This window comes from Macrobrachium nipponense, chromosome 35 (genome assembly GCF_015104395.2).
Source record: "Macrobrachium nipponense isolate FS-2020 chromosome 35, ASM1510439v2, whole genome shotgun sequence".
NCBI lineage: Eukaryota > Metazoa > Arthropoda > Malacostraca > Decapoda > Palaemonidae > Macrobrachium > Macrobrachium nipponense.
The window spans coordinates 59,856,103-59,873,994 of NC_061096.1; the positions used below are offsets into that span (position 1 = coordinate 59,856,103).

The 17,892-nt window shown below is 36.5% G+C and overlaps 1 protein-coding gene across 1 annotated transcript in view; it reads left to right on the plus strand.

Annotated features, from left to right (window-relative positions):
- The first annotated feature begins 7,587 nt into the window (after window positions 1-7,587).
- LOC135208834 (circadian locomoter output cycles protein kaput-like) overlaps window positions 7,588-17,892 on the plus strand; it is a 341,286-nt gene continuing 330,981 nt past the window's right edge. Inside the window, 1 exon segment of the mRNA XM_064241398.1 lies at window positions 7,588-7,828. The gene's annotated coding sequence lies outside the window, so the exon portion shown is untranslated.

Genomic DNA, 17,892 nt, shown 5'->3' on the forward strand with positions numbered 1-17,892 from the left:
AGCACGATGATGGGTGTGTTCTTTTGATATCATTTGGCGAAAACAACCATATTTATCTGATGTATTCAATATGAACGCAAAAATACGCTAATTAAACTTTTATAATTTTTAATAAATAGATTTTAGCTCGCTTACACATCAGAATTTTATGTGAAGTTGAAATTTAAACAATCTCTCAACAAAATGTACACAATACACCTTCCCAAATTTTCACTGTTTATTTTGTAAACAAAGGCAAGAATTCTGAACAGGGATATCTTTAAGAAATTGACAATAAATAATTGCAATCGAGAATGAGCTCCGGACACTGGATTCCGAGTTATAATGGAAGCTAAAATCAAAATGTTGTACAAGAAACCAATTTTAATGGTAAAATAGAATTGTACCACTGTGACCGGATTAGAAAACTTCTTTGATTACGACATAAGGATGTACCTACCTTTACTTACAGACTTTTATCCCACACGACCCGTACGCCACCCTAACAAAAGATACATTAGAAGGTAAATCAAATAAACTGTGAAAGTTAAAAATTATATTCATCCGAGAAGCGCTGGACTATTATCTGTACAAAACGGTATCAGGCTACCGGAGAGCAGATTCACAATTAGTCAAAATAGAGATTGGTTGTAACTCCATTATGAGACAGAGTAATGTGAGAATAATTATTAATATTAAGATTTATTGCCCACAGAAAGTGCCAGGAAAAGGTGACTGACAAAAGAATAAAATGGCAAGAATTAATCAAAGTGCTATGATATTGATGGTCAACAAAGAAAAAAATTACCACTCATGTTACAATTAACACTACAGAATCAGTAGAATTAGTTTTCTATTAAAGCCAGAAAATAAAGCACAGAAAAAGACAAAACCTTTTAAAGTAATGGTGGATGAGAAAAGTTTTATATTTTGTTATCTAAAAGGCAGCGCATCTTACTGTGATGCGACTATCGATTCTTGGGCAAATCAGGATCTGTATATTTAAGCTGCAACAAGAAAACAAGATGAAAGCACTGATTCTAACATATGTGTATTTTAAGGAAAACGAACAAATTCAGCATAATTAACATTCAAGCTCTGATTTAGCTGATTATAAAAGACTATACGCTTTTTCGATTTGTTGTAAGATTGTCAGTATAAGAGATAAAGGGCAAACGAAAGACCCAAAATAAAGCTTTGATCTTTGTTGCATAAAATCAAGAGGCAGGAAAAATTAACATTAATCAATAGAGAGGAAGGATTGGTTACAAATTTGAGTGATAAAACTAAGCAGTGATTTGAAATGAAACCACCATGTGTTATGAAATGATTAGGTTATTTATTTTAGCAATCTGGGAATTAATTTGAAGTGAACTCGATTCGTCAGCCTAATTATATTTATTGATAAATCCTGTTTTAGAAGCTTGTCTTCGACCTGTTGAATACTGTCGCCGACATATTACAAAACACTGTTTTAACTTGGTCTTAGATGATGTGAAAACAGACATTTTCAAGAAGAAATAAGACATATCTATTCCAAAAACAGTTTTGACATAGGATGAGTTATTCAAGAAAGCTACATCCTACGTGTCGAACTATCATATAAAAGAGAATCGACCGGTATAGCCTACCAAAAACTGGGTCAAAAGTGAACCTCGAAAAGCAAACTCGAATGACGATGATGATGGTAGTATGATGAAAATATATCGATCCCTTAAATATTATGAAACTTTTATAAGTACTTGATGCCAAATACCCGCTTATCTGTTACATAATTACCTTATCGTTTTCAAACCTATCACCTGTTTTTGTTTCTTAATCTATTTTTTTTATAAAAATCGTAACTTCAAGGCTATCACCCCGCATGGCGTTCGTTTTTATATTTGTTTGCTTTTTATTAGAAACACACAACACACACACACACACACACACACACATATATATATATATATATATATATATATATATATCTATATATATATATATATATATTGAATTTTTTTTATCACATCACCATGATTCATATACAATCATTAAGCTACAAATGTCGTTTGATGCACAATTCACTCTACTTTTAGCATTGGATATCAAACGACATTTGTAGCTTAATGATTACACACACATATATATATATATATATATCCTATATATATATATATAGATATATACATAATATATCATATATATTATATATATATATATATATGTGTGTGTGTGTGTGTGTGTGTGTGTGTGTGTGTGTGTGTGTGTGTGTGTGTGTGTGTACGGGAAATCAACTGTCCTTATCTAGCCCAGACTTGAGATAAAAAGAGAGCATTATAAATAAGTTAGGTGTTCATAGAGATAAAAAAAAAATTGAAAAAAAAAGAGACTTTCGTCTTATAGGAAGAAAGGTTTATATAAGGCTTGATCTGTTAAATCCCACTGTGTTTGTTAAATTAAGAAGTAAATTAATTAGCTGGTGTTATTAGTCAAGTACTTGATTCACTTCTTGAACCACCTCTATAAGAAGAGAAAAGTGAGATACGCAAGCAGTAACAAAAGCATATGCACATGCGCATTGCGCACTCGTTCTTCCTTGTTTCTAAATGTAGACATTTTTTTTTACATTGAAATCGCAGTTTCATAATAATGTATCATTCAGACTTAATAGATTAGGACTGATAACAGTAAGACTCCTCTGATGTAGTCGCCTAAGATAAGCATCTGCATTTTGCTTTTCTCTATTTTGTTTGAACTTTTCTTCCGTTATTACAGAATGCAGTGACATCTCGCTAATAATCCTGGATTCAGGAGGCATTTCTCGCATGACAAATACTAATTCCCACTTCTGTAGATATTCATAGTCTTTAGGAAAATGAACTATGCAACATAATAAAAGCTCCCAAGGTTTTACGAATTTCATGTCATGTTCCCACAGGAATGTGTCTTACGCACACGTTTCCTGGCATCTTTTTGCATACTGCCGCAAAACTTTGCGCTAAATGACAAATGTTGGCGGTTAGAAGCATCGTATGATCAGGTTAATGGAGTGCCACCTGAACGAACAGGCGCTTCTTTAGTTTGTTGGCAAGAAGCTCAAAGGCGCCAGAAAATGTTCTCCAGTGGCGAACCTTTAGATGATAAAGAAATTTGATACTTGTTTGTTGGTCTAGAGGAAGAGGTCCACGTTTTGAATGACATTCTGTTCACTTTCTCCTTCATGCAATAATTTCGTGAAGCTTAGTTTGTAATTTGGAAGATCATGGATCGTCTTGTGAAGTCATTTGTCTTTTGCTTTACTTAATCCATAGTGGTAGCGAATGTTTTCTTTCGATATGTTTGTCTTGAACATGCGACCAAAAAATATAACGAGAATAAATAACATGAACTTTACTGAAATACATTTTTTTCCTCGTGTGATTCTTGAGGGAAAGGCATTTACTGTCACTTTTCTTATTTCACTACCGAATCAAGGACGCAAGCTCAAGCTAGTTTCTCCCAAGAAGGCGACGCAACAAGCGCATAGCTTTCGCTAGACTTATAAACACTTACATCGTAACCTCTACGAATCAGAGCATATTTATCATGCTCTGAATAAATTTAGGGTTCAAAATTGCAATAGGTCCTGAATGTACGATATGAGACCAATCTGTGGGGATATTCCAGTTGGCAGAATAGAATCTATTTGGTTTAAAGCGGAAACTATTTCAAGCGTATCAGTACAATCTACCTCAAGGTAGAATAAGTTACCCACCTAACAGGACAGCCTAACCCAAGGTAGAATAAGCTACCCATCTAACATGAGGTGATATAACATTGCAGACTCCAGCCTATCGTAACCACTAACCACTCTTAAATGTGACGTGAAATCGAAATGTTTGCATTTAGTCTAGGAGGAACCACAAATCCAGGGACCTCCTTCGCCCCATTTTAAAGGAGATAGATTAGCGCGGGTAGCAAAATGTGGACTTAGCCATCCGACGAGCGCACCTTAGTTAACAGCGTAGCAGGTAATGCCTATATAAGGCCTTGATGATAACTTTCTCAGTAACCTTAAATCAATGACATTTTAAAAGGATTTTCGTCAGAACAAATAAATCTTTTAAATCAAGGGATGCTAGTATTAGAAGTTTCGATTTTTAGGAAAAAATTCTCATTGGTAGGCCTACTGTATATTTCGACAGCATTTTCAGAATTACTCATTCATTTGTTTTTTGTTTAGTTATGTCTCCCAAACATTTTCCCGTTAATTTACCCTCATGACTTCATACCTATTAAAAGACCAATCCCAAATACACTTCCTTATTGAGGGATGAGATAAATTTCCCGGGTATCTCTTTAAACGCTTGCTTTCATGTTTCAAATATTCATTATAATGTCGTTTTGACACTTTCATGCTGAGTTAACAATATGAATCTGGTATTCTTCTAATCTGTTGTCATTGCGAAACTCTAACCATTGGTTCCCAACCTCTTTTGGCCACGCCATTGCTCTAAAGTCTAAACCAATGGCAGTGCATACTATATTTAGCACGAAGTTCACCGAAATACTGATTACCAAGAGTATACAGCCGAATGTCTGGTCTGCGATCCACAACCAGTCATCTTCTACGTGGAAGCAAATGCACGATTACATTCCCATGCCCATGGCAAGGTCAGTTGCCTCCATGCAGAGAGGCTGATTGGAAAATCTACGGCCACATCTCTCAGCCTATTGTGTTGTGTGCCCTTGGCTCAGTATGCTCAGATGACGACCGATAGGAGCTCCCCGTCGGAGAAAAATTCATGAACGTCGCGCGAAAAGGGATGGCCGCTGCCGTGGGGCTGAACGTTAATAGACATACACACACACACACACACTTTTATATATATATATATATATATAGATATATATATATAATTATATTATAATATATAATATCTATATATATATATCTATATATATATTAATATATATATATATAATAATACATACATGCAGAATTTACTCACCAACATGCATCCTTGATTCAGCAGTAAGTTGCTGAACGTAGCTGTACTTATTCTCTCTCTCTCTCTCGTCTCTCTCTCTCTCTCTCTCTCTCTCTCTCTCTCTCTCTCTCTCTTTTGATGAAGCCACCGTTGGTGCGGGATATGACTTATTGACGATAATGCGCGTATGTGATTACTTGTGTGCTAGGCATCAATAATAAAGAATCGGCAATAACATCCACTATATATATACATATATATATATATATATATATATATATTATATATATATATGTGTGTGTGTGTGTATGTATGTATATATATATATATATATATATATATATATATATATATTATATATATAGCGTTTTACTGCCCTTTGTGCGTCTGGTGTTATCAATACTTGGACGGGTGACCTCTCAAGAAATTTCAGACGCCATCGGCACATAAGCCCCTTGAACATCAGCGGGTCTAGCAATCTCATTCCTAACACAAGTGGTGGAACTCGATGAAAATGGAACAGTACGCTTTTGTGACATAAGCAGTGAATTGTGCACTGTTCATGGTAATAAGACAACTGTGGTGGTCGCAAACAGGGCATAGGACCAGCCCTATTATTTCTAAAAGACTTACCAAGCACTGGAAAATTAACCCCATGGGGCAATATTCTCTATGAGGGTAAAGTCTGCTTGGGTGCTGGAAGTTACGCCTCATTCAGTTGAAAGGCGCGTAACACACACACACACACACACACACACACACACACACACACATATATATATATATATATATATATATATATATATATATATATATATTATATATATATATCTATATATGCAAACAACAGGAGTTATTTTCGTCTTTCCCTTCAAAGTATTATCCTTAAAGATGAGGAGAATTATTCGATGTGTATATGTATATGTGTACGTAAGTATGGATTTATATTAATTTAACGCTGTATGCTACATTCATTCACATATACATGGTTTATAGTAACATCTTCAGGGATAAATTGGCAGCGAAATTTTGTCATCGATTTACCGACGCCAAAGGAGAACGTTAGGCCTAACGAATCTGACAGGTAAACAAGATAACAAGTTGGTCTGAACAGCACTTCATTTTGAGGCCATGCACCCCAACCCCATCTCTCCTCTCTCTCTCTCTCTCTCTCTCTCTCTTCTCTCTCTCTCTCTCTTTCTAGGGAGTTCTGAAACGACGAACTTGGGTTACTTTTGGCAGCAATTGTTTCCACGTAAGAACAGCTATATTAGAAATTCTATTAAAGATGTTAAAGATCCTGGTAAATCTTTAGACCGATGCTATCACAGTCAAACTCACTCTTTATGGTATCCCTGGCTTCACTGTAACCAATTGCAGTTCACAACCGGTTCCTAAAGTATGTTGCAAGCTTCATTTACGCTGTTTTTTTTTTTCCTTCTACACTACCTTCTGTGAACATTTCATTTAACGTTTCAGTTATATTTGTAATACGTAAATGAATGACAACTTTTCTGAGAATGAACTGTTAGAATTGCACTATATCATTCAAACAAGTTCGATATCACTTCTCCCTTCGATTGGGTTCACTCACATACAGCCTTGCCTACCAAGCCAAAGCGATTTGGAGTCGGCGCTATCTCGAATCCAACTGAAATTATGAGCCCGTGACCTTAAAAACTCTGATGTTTGCGAAATCCATGGAAATGGTATAATAAAATGATTAAGCAACACAAGCCCCCACCGGTCCTCCCCCCCCCCCCCCCCCCCCACGATTAAAGATTTGGTAAAGGGAAAAAAACAGACTAGAAGAAACATTTCGCTCAGGACCCACGATACAGAGGACCTTGAACTGAGTAAATATGGACATCATGATGTCACTGACACTCCTGTACGATAAAAGATATGTTACACAATTCTTTCGCAATAATTAATTGCATCCTGCAACACAGCCGCGACTGATGAATGAAGAGTCTAGATAATCACAACTAGACAGAATTTCATAAAGTCTACTATAGCATCTTTTCATCCATTATAGTCTGTTGGACCTGTATATTGGAATGCGTATTGCCATATCCGGAAACTAAGCCCTACGAATTCTTTACCATTGTTCAGAATGCTAATCACCAAATTCTTTTTAAAATATAATTTTTCGCCATTTCCATCATGGCTCATAACTAGTTTGTTGATAAACTTTATTTTGCGTGAATTAATTTAGGTGTTTAAAGGCCACCGTTGTTGCCATTCAGTCAAATATTTGAATATGGTATTTGCTGTATGGTGCGCCTTTTCTTCATAACACGAGAAAGAACATATTGATTGAAGCATGCATAGGTCTACTGCCTAACAATATTAAACGTTCAAGCACACCAACCTTATTTTATCAATAGGTGGAGTTAATTCAAGAAATCAAGGTTATATTATTTGGGAATGTTAAATCGTCGGTCGAGGTACGAACTCACTTTCTTCAGCTTTAACGATCTGAAATAAATAGAAAAGCATGCGGAGAATATGGTCTCTGCGCCAAGGAAGGAAAAATTAAAGCTGAGAAGCTCCCAACTAAAGGCGGCGTATGCTTGAAGTTGCTTGAAGTTTAACGCGCGCGTTGGAGGCTTCAGGCATGTGCTGCCATCTATCGCCAAACTCAGGCAGTCAACAAATATGGCGAGTTCTGTGAGGTTATGTACATGTCGCTCTTCGTAATTTGTGCTGTAATGCTTAAGAAATAGAGCGTTGATCATGATGTTCCATATAACATAACAAATATAAGCATTGAGTGGTGATTTCAAGTGATAAAAAGCCTATTGGCAGTGCAGTGCAAGCCAGAAATAAGTCGTATGTATTGCGATGGTTGCGGTACCAGGTTTAGCGCGAAGGATTTACTAAGGACGTTGCGTGTATGTATTCTTATTTACTTTCTAGTTTTGTCCTTCTAGGATGCGCGAGACTTGATCATGAAGCCCGACTTTTAAGAATTTCGAGAGTATGCAACTTGCTGGTCACTTTTTGGTGCAATGACAGAAGCGTTATTGGAATAAAATTGTGATCAAGTCTCGTGCCACTGTGTTGTATAACAGCTGAGAGGGCTAAGGCTACTCCTGTCACCCCTCCCCCCCTCCCCCCTCCCTCTACTAGTCCCCCAATACCTCCTCCGACCCCCCTGACCCTCGAGACCACTGTCACTTCTCTGCAAGGGACTTATGCACATTGCACATGGTGAACTGACAGGCTGATTTTCAATTTCTTTTCATTCAGTTCCGTTTTTGTCACTAGTTATTGACTCAATAGCGAGTCCTAGACTTATTATTTTTTTTATGATGTAACCTTTATGTTCTTAATTGAAAAAGCCTGAAAAGTTCATCAGGGATCATTATGATTCTTTCGTGACAGTTTCTCAAAAGTTTTAAGAGCTTAAGTGGTTCTTTTGGTCTTCGATTTTAAGAAGCAGTGAAGTAAAAACATACTGTATAGCCTGATCGGTTTAATATCTCTCTGTCGGTAAAATTATATCTAATCTAGTAGATGTAAAATTTGCGGAAATATATAAAACTCGTGTGCATTCGGTGGGTGGTCGTACTATCGACGGATGACTTATTACATCAATATTTAGGAAACTCTCTCTCTCTCTCTCTCTCTCTCTCTCTCTCTCTTCTCTCTTCTCTCTCTCTCTCTCTCTCTCCTCTATATATATATATATATATATATATATATGTGTGTGTGTGTGTGTGTGTGTGTGTGTATGTTATATGTGTGTGTAATGTGAGGGGTGGACTGTAACGAAAAATAAAACTTCAATCGCCGACTCATTGTCCCTATTGCAGAATAGTATGGTATGGAGAGGACGTCTGGTATTTCTTGGCAGTTACCCTTCCATGTAGTACTGACTAGACTTAATATTACGTAACGGAAGACCAGCAGCGAATCGGCAATGGTACCCAGCCTTGCATAGTCCAATCGGTGTTTTTCGTCTCTTAGTATTAGCACTTCATTATGTGCAATTGCGGAGATCTAGCTGTTAATGAGTGAGGTAGTTATAATAATTGTGGCAATTAGTGGTAAGTTGAGCTGGTATTGTGCACGTGCCGTAGCGATTGGTTGCAGGGGATATAAGATGAGAAAAGTTGGTTATAGGCCTATGTACCGTTTGACTACACGTAATCTTAATTATCTTCCCCATTTCCTGTAGGTATGGCATCATTGGAATATAAGCACAGTTTCAGTGTTTATAGGAAGTTGTTACCGTATTCACATGGTTCTGAGCGTCATCTTCACCTTAAAATTATTGATATTAATATGTCATTTTCCAAGGCGTGTTGCTGTTACAACTTTTTCTTGGTATATAACTCATTTTGCTTAATCAATATAGCCATGCTTTAGTATGAGGGTTTCGCGCTTGGTGTTAATATTAGACTATTATGCTGTGCAAAGTAATCTTGATTGAATACTAGGTAAATTAAGTTGACAGGCGAACTGTGCGCATCTTTTAAAACTGCAAAAAAAAAAAAAAAAATACGTGAAAATAAAAATAACAAAAACAGCAGCATCACTTAGCGATGGGATGAAGACGTGGAAAGAGGCTATCGAATTCCGTAGGGTTTTAAAGTCTCGCTTCTGTTGTCAAGTATTTAGTGATTTTGTCAGGTATTTAGTGATTCTCAGCCAAATAAGAAAGATACGTCCCTATTATAGTGGAGTCGTCTCTGGTTAGCCTAATCCATTTTACGCTGATTGTCATTCCGTGGGATGGAGGTGATCTTGTGGTGGATATGAACCTAGCAGAAAATTAGCACACCTGCGCGTGAATGAAAAGTAGCAGCTCCTCCTAGTAGCTTACCTTGAAAGGAGAAGTAGTTGAGGCTAGGACATTTTTTTTAAGTGAAGCGTTGCAGTGAGCTACATGCTAGGCCTACATGTGAAAAATAGCCGCCTCTTATTCTGCACTGTAGGGAAAAGTAGCAGCGCCTTCAGCATGCAAGAGAAAGGTAGCTGCCCCATTTCTTTTTCGCTTAAATAGCTCGGCAGCTACAAAATTTAAGCACGAGTAATAGAAAGGGTATTGATGTTTTCTTTTTCTTCATTAAATTGTTTCTCCTTCGTGGGAAAAAGGCACGTTCAGTTTTGTGATACAGTACGAATAATATCTAATTCTATTCGAACATACAAATGAACGGCATCATAATAAAGCTAAGAAGATCTAACTTCTCTTAGTAATAAAAAAACTTTGGTAAAACCGAGAAGTTATGTCATTTTCTCATCTCATTAGCGGTTGTCAGGTATAACCCATACAAGAAAAAAATCTTGTGGGTTGATAGAGGTCATTTGCGTGAAGAAGTGAAAGCCAGTTCAAATACGGCATATCGTCATAAGTTTTGATATTATAGTATAACGTAAATGTAAAAAAAAGTAAAAAAAAAAAAAATAAATAAATGGTTTGTGGCTCAATCGAAGATGACTGACTGTTCATGGTGTGAGTTCAAACTTGGTTACTGTAGTAAGATCGAACTGTTGTTCATGTCCAAATAACCGTCCTTTAAATTGAAGTTCTTTTTGGGGGTACTACGATCTAAAAAAGATCTCGGTAGAACAAAAGTCACAATGGGTTATCCGCTATGACACCATCAGTTCTTTTTGGTTAAACCATATTCTTCGAATTCAAGCTACTACGTCAAGAAGGCTGAAGTCATGATGACCGGGCCTGTTGACAGCCTCTTCTACGGCTCGCAGTTACGCCCCCTTTTCTCGGGAGGAGGTCGTAATCCTTCGTCTTGTTCGTCTTCTACAAGACAGTGGAGCTGTATCCTAATATGACACTTCTACAAAATTCTAAATATGTATAATATATTTATATAAATATAGATATATTATATATATATATATCATAATATATATCTATATATACTATATATATATATAGTACATATATATATATATATATATATATATATATATATATATATATATACAGAGGCGTAACAATAGGGTGGCAGAGGTGGCAAACTGCTACGGGCCCAGGGCCTATAATGATTAAAGGGGCCCATGGACGTAGAGTCACGATGTGCAATTTGCCATTTCGTGGACACAGAGAAGGAACACAAGCAGAAGATGAAGGTGATTTAATGAGGATGAAAGGAAACATGGAAATTTCATTTGCATCATTGAGTTGCTTTCTAAATGATCCAGTTCTTTCAGAATTAATCAGTAAACCTAAAGGTAAAACAAAGTATATGAGCCCAATGATACAAAACGAACTCATTCAGTTGCTTTCAAAGGAAACTGAAAAAGAACTTACTTGTGCCATTAAAGCAGCTCCATTTTATAGCATAATGTTAGATACAACGCAGGATATTTCCAAAATTGATCAGATGTGTGAAATATACCGTTACTGTAGCATAGAATATGATGATAATGGAAAGCCAAAGGCCCTACAAATTAATGAGTCTTTTTTAGGGTTTCATAAGGTTGAGGGCCAAAGTGTAGCTGCACTATCAGAACAAATTTTGCAAATAAGTAAACAAAGAGGACTTTCTATTTCAAGGTGTCGTGGCCAAGGATATGATAGAGCTAGTAACATGAAGGGGATATACAAAGGTGTGCAGAAAAAAATAATTGATGTTGAACCCAGTGCAGTTTATGTTCATTGTGCTGCTCATAATTTGAATTTGGTGATTAATGATGCTGTCAAGGATGTGACAGAAATGGCCCAGTTTTATGATATTGTTCAAAGAGTCTACGTGTTTTTTGGATTGAGTATCAAGAGATGGGACATATTATCTAGCTTAATTTCTGAATCAGGCACTCACAAAGGAGTAACTATTAAAAAGTTGAACCCAACTAGATGGGCTGGACATTATGATGCTGTATTTGCTCTCAAAGTTCGATTCTTTGTTGTGCAGAAAGATCTAACACAAATAATATTATGCATCTCTAAGGCGGACGAACGCAATGAAGCCACTGCACTAAAGAAATGTCTTGAAAATTTAAATTTTGTATTCCTTTTGACGTTTCAGTCCAAGATCTTACAGTCAATAAATTTAGTATAAAAAATGTTGCAATCAAAAGCAGTTGATCTTGTTAAGGCAGCAGACCTCTTAAAGGTTTGCATGGATGATATGTGCAAATTAATAAATCAGTTTGAGGATGTAAAGAAAGAAGCAACAGCCCAGAAGTGGTCAGTCAGACCATAATTTGAGAAAAGGAGACTTCGTACCGTAAAAGGACATTTTGACGAGCTTTGTGAAGACCAAAGAAGATCCAGAGAGTTTGTGTAGAGTAACTGTTTACTATCGTACTCTGGACATCATCACAACTCAGTAGAACTTCCATTTTACTGGCTTGCATGAAGTTGTCTCATCATTCTCAGTGTTGGAACCAATCTCATTGCAAAATTTATCTGACTCAGAGCTGTACGAAAAAAGCATCTAGTTTTGTGAAAAAATACCACAACGATGTGTCAGAAACATTCACACAGGAAATTCTTGGCATGAGATCTGGTCTGAAGGGAGAAATAAGCAAATTTTCTAGTATTAAGGACCTTGCTAATATGTTGATCATAGAAAATAATTCTATTTCAGCCAGTTTCCCTGAGGTTTGCACTGCAATGCTATTTTTTTTAACTATTCCAGTCACAACTGCAAGTGCAGAGCGTTCATTCTCCAAACTAAAGCTTGTTAAAAACTATTTGCAAGGTACAATGGTGCAGAAACTATTAGAAGGACTAGCTCTTCTACCAATTGAACAAGGAACTGCACGTAGATTGAACTTGAGTAAAGTCATTGACAGATTTGCAGAGATGAAAGCAAGGAAGAAAGAATTCTAGAAGGTATAAGTTATATTTGTTTATTCAATGATGGTAAAGATGTTTTGGACCAAGTTGTGTTTATTTTTATTTTATAGGCATCGTAATTATGCAATAATGTAACGGCCGCATAGGCCTACATAAGGGGATTCATCTGATTCATTATTGAGAATATATAATTCAGATGTTTTTTTTCTAAGCTATGTATGTATTAACTATTAGTAATTATATTTCAATGCCTGCATATTATATTTTAATTTCTTATGCCTACCAGTTCTACGATATATCAAATCAATCTCTCTACTCTCTTTCCCATATATTATATATATATATATATATATATATATATATATATATATATATATATATATATACTATTCATATATATAATTTTTTTTTGAGGTAATGGGCGCCCACTGTAAAAAAATGCCACGGGCCCATTCTCACCTAGTTACGCCCCTGTATATATATATATACTATATATATATATATATATATATATATATATATATATATATATATATATATATATATATAAGTCATATCACATTGCCGTAATTTGCGCTACCTCGGAATTAATATATTTTCATGTATGTTTAACCGAAGGGTAATTTATTCAGCGATAATAGAATTGGCCGGCCGACGGGCACGAACCATCGACATCTTCACTGCCAGTCCTGGAATTGAAGATGTCGATGGTTCGTGCCCGTCGGCCGGCAATTCTATATCGCTGAATAAATTCCCCTTCGGTTAAACATATATGAAATATATTTTTTTCCGAGGTAGAGCGTATTAGATATTAAAGGACATTTGTAGCTCGATATATTATATATATATATATATATATATATATATATATATATATATATATATATATATATATATATATATAATAATAGACGTGTGTATTATATACGAGTATGTATATATGTGTATTTTTAATTGGTTTGTTTACCTCTATATATTTATCCCCTATGTTTGAACTTCTGTATTTTCCTCTGTTTTCTTTCACATTTCTTACGTCGCAGTTGTTAAAATTCGTGTTGGACTCCATCGTCCCTGTTAGGAGTCTCTCTCTCTCTCTCTCTCTCTCTCTCTCTCTCTCTCTCTCTCTCTCTCTCTCGTGCCAAACGATATTTCGGTCACTGTTTCGTTGAACTCAAGGGGAAAGTTCCCCATCGTGTCAGCTGACCCCACCGTAGCACTTGTCAGGCCATTTCTTCCTACATTGACTCTGTGGGCATCAGCAACCTCCTCTGATTTGCCAGGGCCAGTGGCTGTTTCTTGCCCACCCTCTTGCCAAGTTTGGAGTTTTCTCCTCCTCCTCCTCCTCCTCCTCCTCCTCCTCCTCCTCCTTGTGTTTTGTCTGACTTGTCGCCATTGTCTGTCTCCGTGAGAGGCAGAGGCAGGTCTGTGCACTTCAGGTGGTGCTCTGTAAGCATTGCTTAAGTTCCTTCGCAGTGTCCCTTCCTTAGGCCCCTATACCCGTATCATTCCTTTTTTTTTTTTACTCTACCTCCGTTCACATTCTTTTTTCCCATCTTTCCAACCTTTCCTAACAGTTGAGTCATAGCGCAACTGCGAGGTTTTCATCTTGTTACACGTTACTGTCAGTTTCCGTTTCAGCGCTGAATGATCTCATAGGTCCCCTTGCTTGGCCTTTGGCTTGGGTTCTACTTATTCTATTCTATTCCGTAGTTCTCGTAAGTGGACGTCTTGATCTCCCGCCTTTTCTGATGCCATTATAAGCTCAGCTGCCAAGATCTGGACTTTTCTCCCACGGAGTGCACGAAGGACCCATCCACGCATTGTCCATCTACTTTTCATCATTATCTCCTCTATATATGGAAGTTCCGTACTTCCGTACTTTCCCATATGGCATCGTTTCTAATTCTCCCCTTACGGCATTTTTAAGCTGTTGCTCAAATCGACAAAATCTTTTTATTAACCACAGTTTCATTGTCATGCTGTGCTTCAAGTCCGGATAACAATAGAGGTGATACTAGGCTTGAGTAATATCTTATACTTTCGTATGCAACTTCAGTCAGTTGGATTTACTAGTCGTATTCACTCTGCCCAGTGTTTGATTTGCTTTTTTCCCCCAGCCTTTCAGTAAATTCCAGCCTAAGAGTATCTGTATTGTATATATCACTGTTTCTAGATACATTCATATTCTAAATCGTTCTAGTTGCTATCATTACACAACTCCAAACCGCCTCTTCCATCTCCGACTACAGTTCCTGTTATAAAATTCACCAGAAGGGACCACCGTTTCTGTTATAAAATTTATCGGAGGGTCAAACAGCAAAAGTGAAATATCGTTTCCTTGTAGCACGCCGCTGTTCATTGCAAATTCATTGGACACGGCCACATCAACATTAACTTTGCATCCAGTTCGTTCGTGTCGTTTCTGTTAGCTTTGCGTATTTAGATGGAGCACCGTCGTAACGCAACCCATCCACAATACTATACTCTGTTTTTTTTTCCATCTGTCCACCCCCTTGTGGTGTTTATGTATGGTAACACTACGTCCCGGGCTTTAAATAGTTATGCTATGTGTAAGTTTTAGGTAAATAAAGGATATCTGTGTGCATTTGCAACTGAAAAGTGTTTTAATAATTTACTGTATGCGAATTACACCGTTAATATTTGAAATAGGATATTGTTATTATTGTTGAATTTAAGCTGAAAGTAACTATAACGCAGTGTTACCGTACGCAAACACCACAGGCGGGTGGACAGATGGAAAAAACCGAGTATAGATGATGTGAATCACCAGATCGTAATCAGCAGACGCCATCCTAAGGGGATTTTCAAAATCCATACGACCTTGCACAATATGTCTCAACACAAACATGTGATCTGTGCTGTGCAACTCCTTCCATTTCCAAAACCAGCTCGTTAATCTGTTCCATTTCCAAAACCAGCTCGTTAATCTCTCCCTTTTCCAAAACCAGCTTTTTAATCTCTTCCATTTGCAAAACCAGCTCGTTAATCTCTTCCATTTGCAAAACCAGCTCGTTAATCTGTTCCACTTCCAAAACCAGCTCGTTAATCTGTTCCATTTCCAAAACCAGCTCGTTAATCTGTTCCATTTCCAAAAACAGCTCGTTAAGCTGTTCCATTTCCAAAACCAGCTCGTTAAGCTGTTCCATTTGCAAAACCAGCTCGTTAAGCTGTTCCATTTGCAAAACCAGCTCGTTAATCTCTCCCTTTTCCAAAACCAGCTTTTAATCTCTTCCATTTGCAAAACCAGGTTAATCTCTTCCATTTCCAAAACCAGCTTGTTAATCCCTTGCGAATTTCATCGATTTAATTTCCACGTATTAAGGATTTTCATCGTAACCGATGTAGTATAATTTCAACGCCTCTGCTATCACCTCCTTCAGTTAGGTCGCCTTCCTTTTGGTATATGATATATATATATATATATAATATATATATATATATATATATATATATATATATATATATATATATATGTGTGTGTGTGTGTGTGTGTGTGTATATGTGTGTCAGTTGATGACTGTTTACACATTCCTCGTTTCTTTTGGGGCCGGATATACTCGTAGACGTGCATTTGCTTTAGAGTATATATTTGCACACATACGAGCTGGCATATGTGTTGTTTATAGACATGCTGTATAATAAATCAGTTTGTGTACAGGCGAGCGGGCGTATTGTATGTGATATAGTATATATGTATAGTATTATGTATATATATGTACGTATATATATATATATATATATATATATATATATATGTATGTACATATATACACGTATATATTTCACTCAGAAAGATAAACGGTTCTTGCGATATAATCACACTCTTGGCGTGTGTGTTAGTTCAAATTTTAAAAGGTTTCCCAAAGGCCTTTGAGGGGTTGAAGAATATATATATATATATATATATATATATATATATATATCTATATATATGTGGTAAGGAAATTGGGCTCCATTTCTCTCTGAAGATTCACATAAATTGCTCCCAGGTCTTCAGATGGCGTAACCTTCAATCATGTGTTCACGTGCATGAGTTCAGAATTCCAAGGCAAAATAAGTGTATAGAATATGTAAATTCAAGGCGGTAATTTGTACAAAAATGTGAATGCTGTATGTGTATAGTATGTGTATTTATATATAGTTATGTATACATACATAGGACTATGCACATGTGTATGTATATATTTATATACATGTAGCATACGTAAATTTTTCAAATCTAGAGGTCTATAGGGAGGTTTATGCAGTGGTGGTGTAGGACGCGCTGCTGACGAGTTGTGTGTGTGTGTGTGTGTGTGTGTGTAAGGAACTTAGATGTGTGAAGTTGTCGACTGTGGATTTTGTCTTCACTAGTTTCATTCTTGATTTAGCAGTGTAAGAATGAATGCAGCAGTGACCAGTGTCTTTAAGTTTTCTTTGGAGCTTCCTCATGTTAGAGGAAATGGGCTCGATGCAGAGAAGAGTATATATATATATATATATATATATATATATATATATATATATATATATATAATATATATATAGTTGTTAAACTGGTCTGTACTATAGGTTCCGGATCCCGGTTTTGCGCATCTGTAGCATACCGTTTATAGAATGAATATTCAATCATATTTTTAAGCGCCTCAGTGGCGTGATCGGTATGGTCTTGACCTGCCACCTTGGCGGCCGCGAGTTCGATTCTCGGGCATTCCATTGAGGGGTTAGAGATGTGTATTTTTGGTGATAGAAGTTCACTCTTGACGTGGTTCGGAAGTCTCGTAAAGCCGTTGGTCCCGTTGCTGAATAACCACTGGTTCCATGCAACGTAAAAACACCATACAAACAATCATATTTTCGTTAGTTTTACATTCTAAAAGTTCATTCGCTGTTTCAGCAGCCAATTATTTTTGCTGAGTCATTTTTAGGGACATTTTAGCATCCATTTAAGGTGTTATTTCTTTGCCGAGGCTTTTGTTAGACCTGTTATCTTTAGTTTTGTTGTACTTTCGTCTTCTTTTTTATTCTCACTTATATACGTAAGCATTTTGTTCTGTGAAGATTGGAATCGATTAATATTCGCTTTAAAGGTGATTAAAAGAAATCGAGAGAGAGAGAGAGAGAGAGAGAGAGAGAGCTTTTAGTATCTTCCTTGGCTCAAATAACAATAAGAATAAT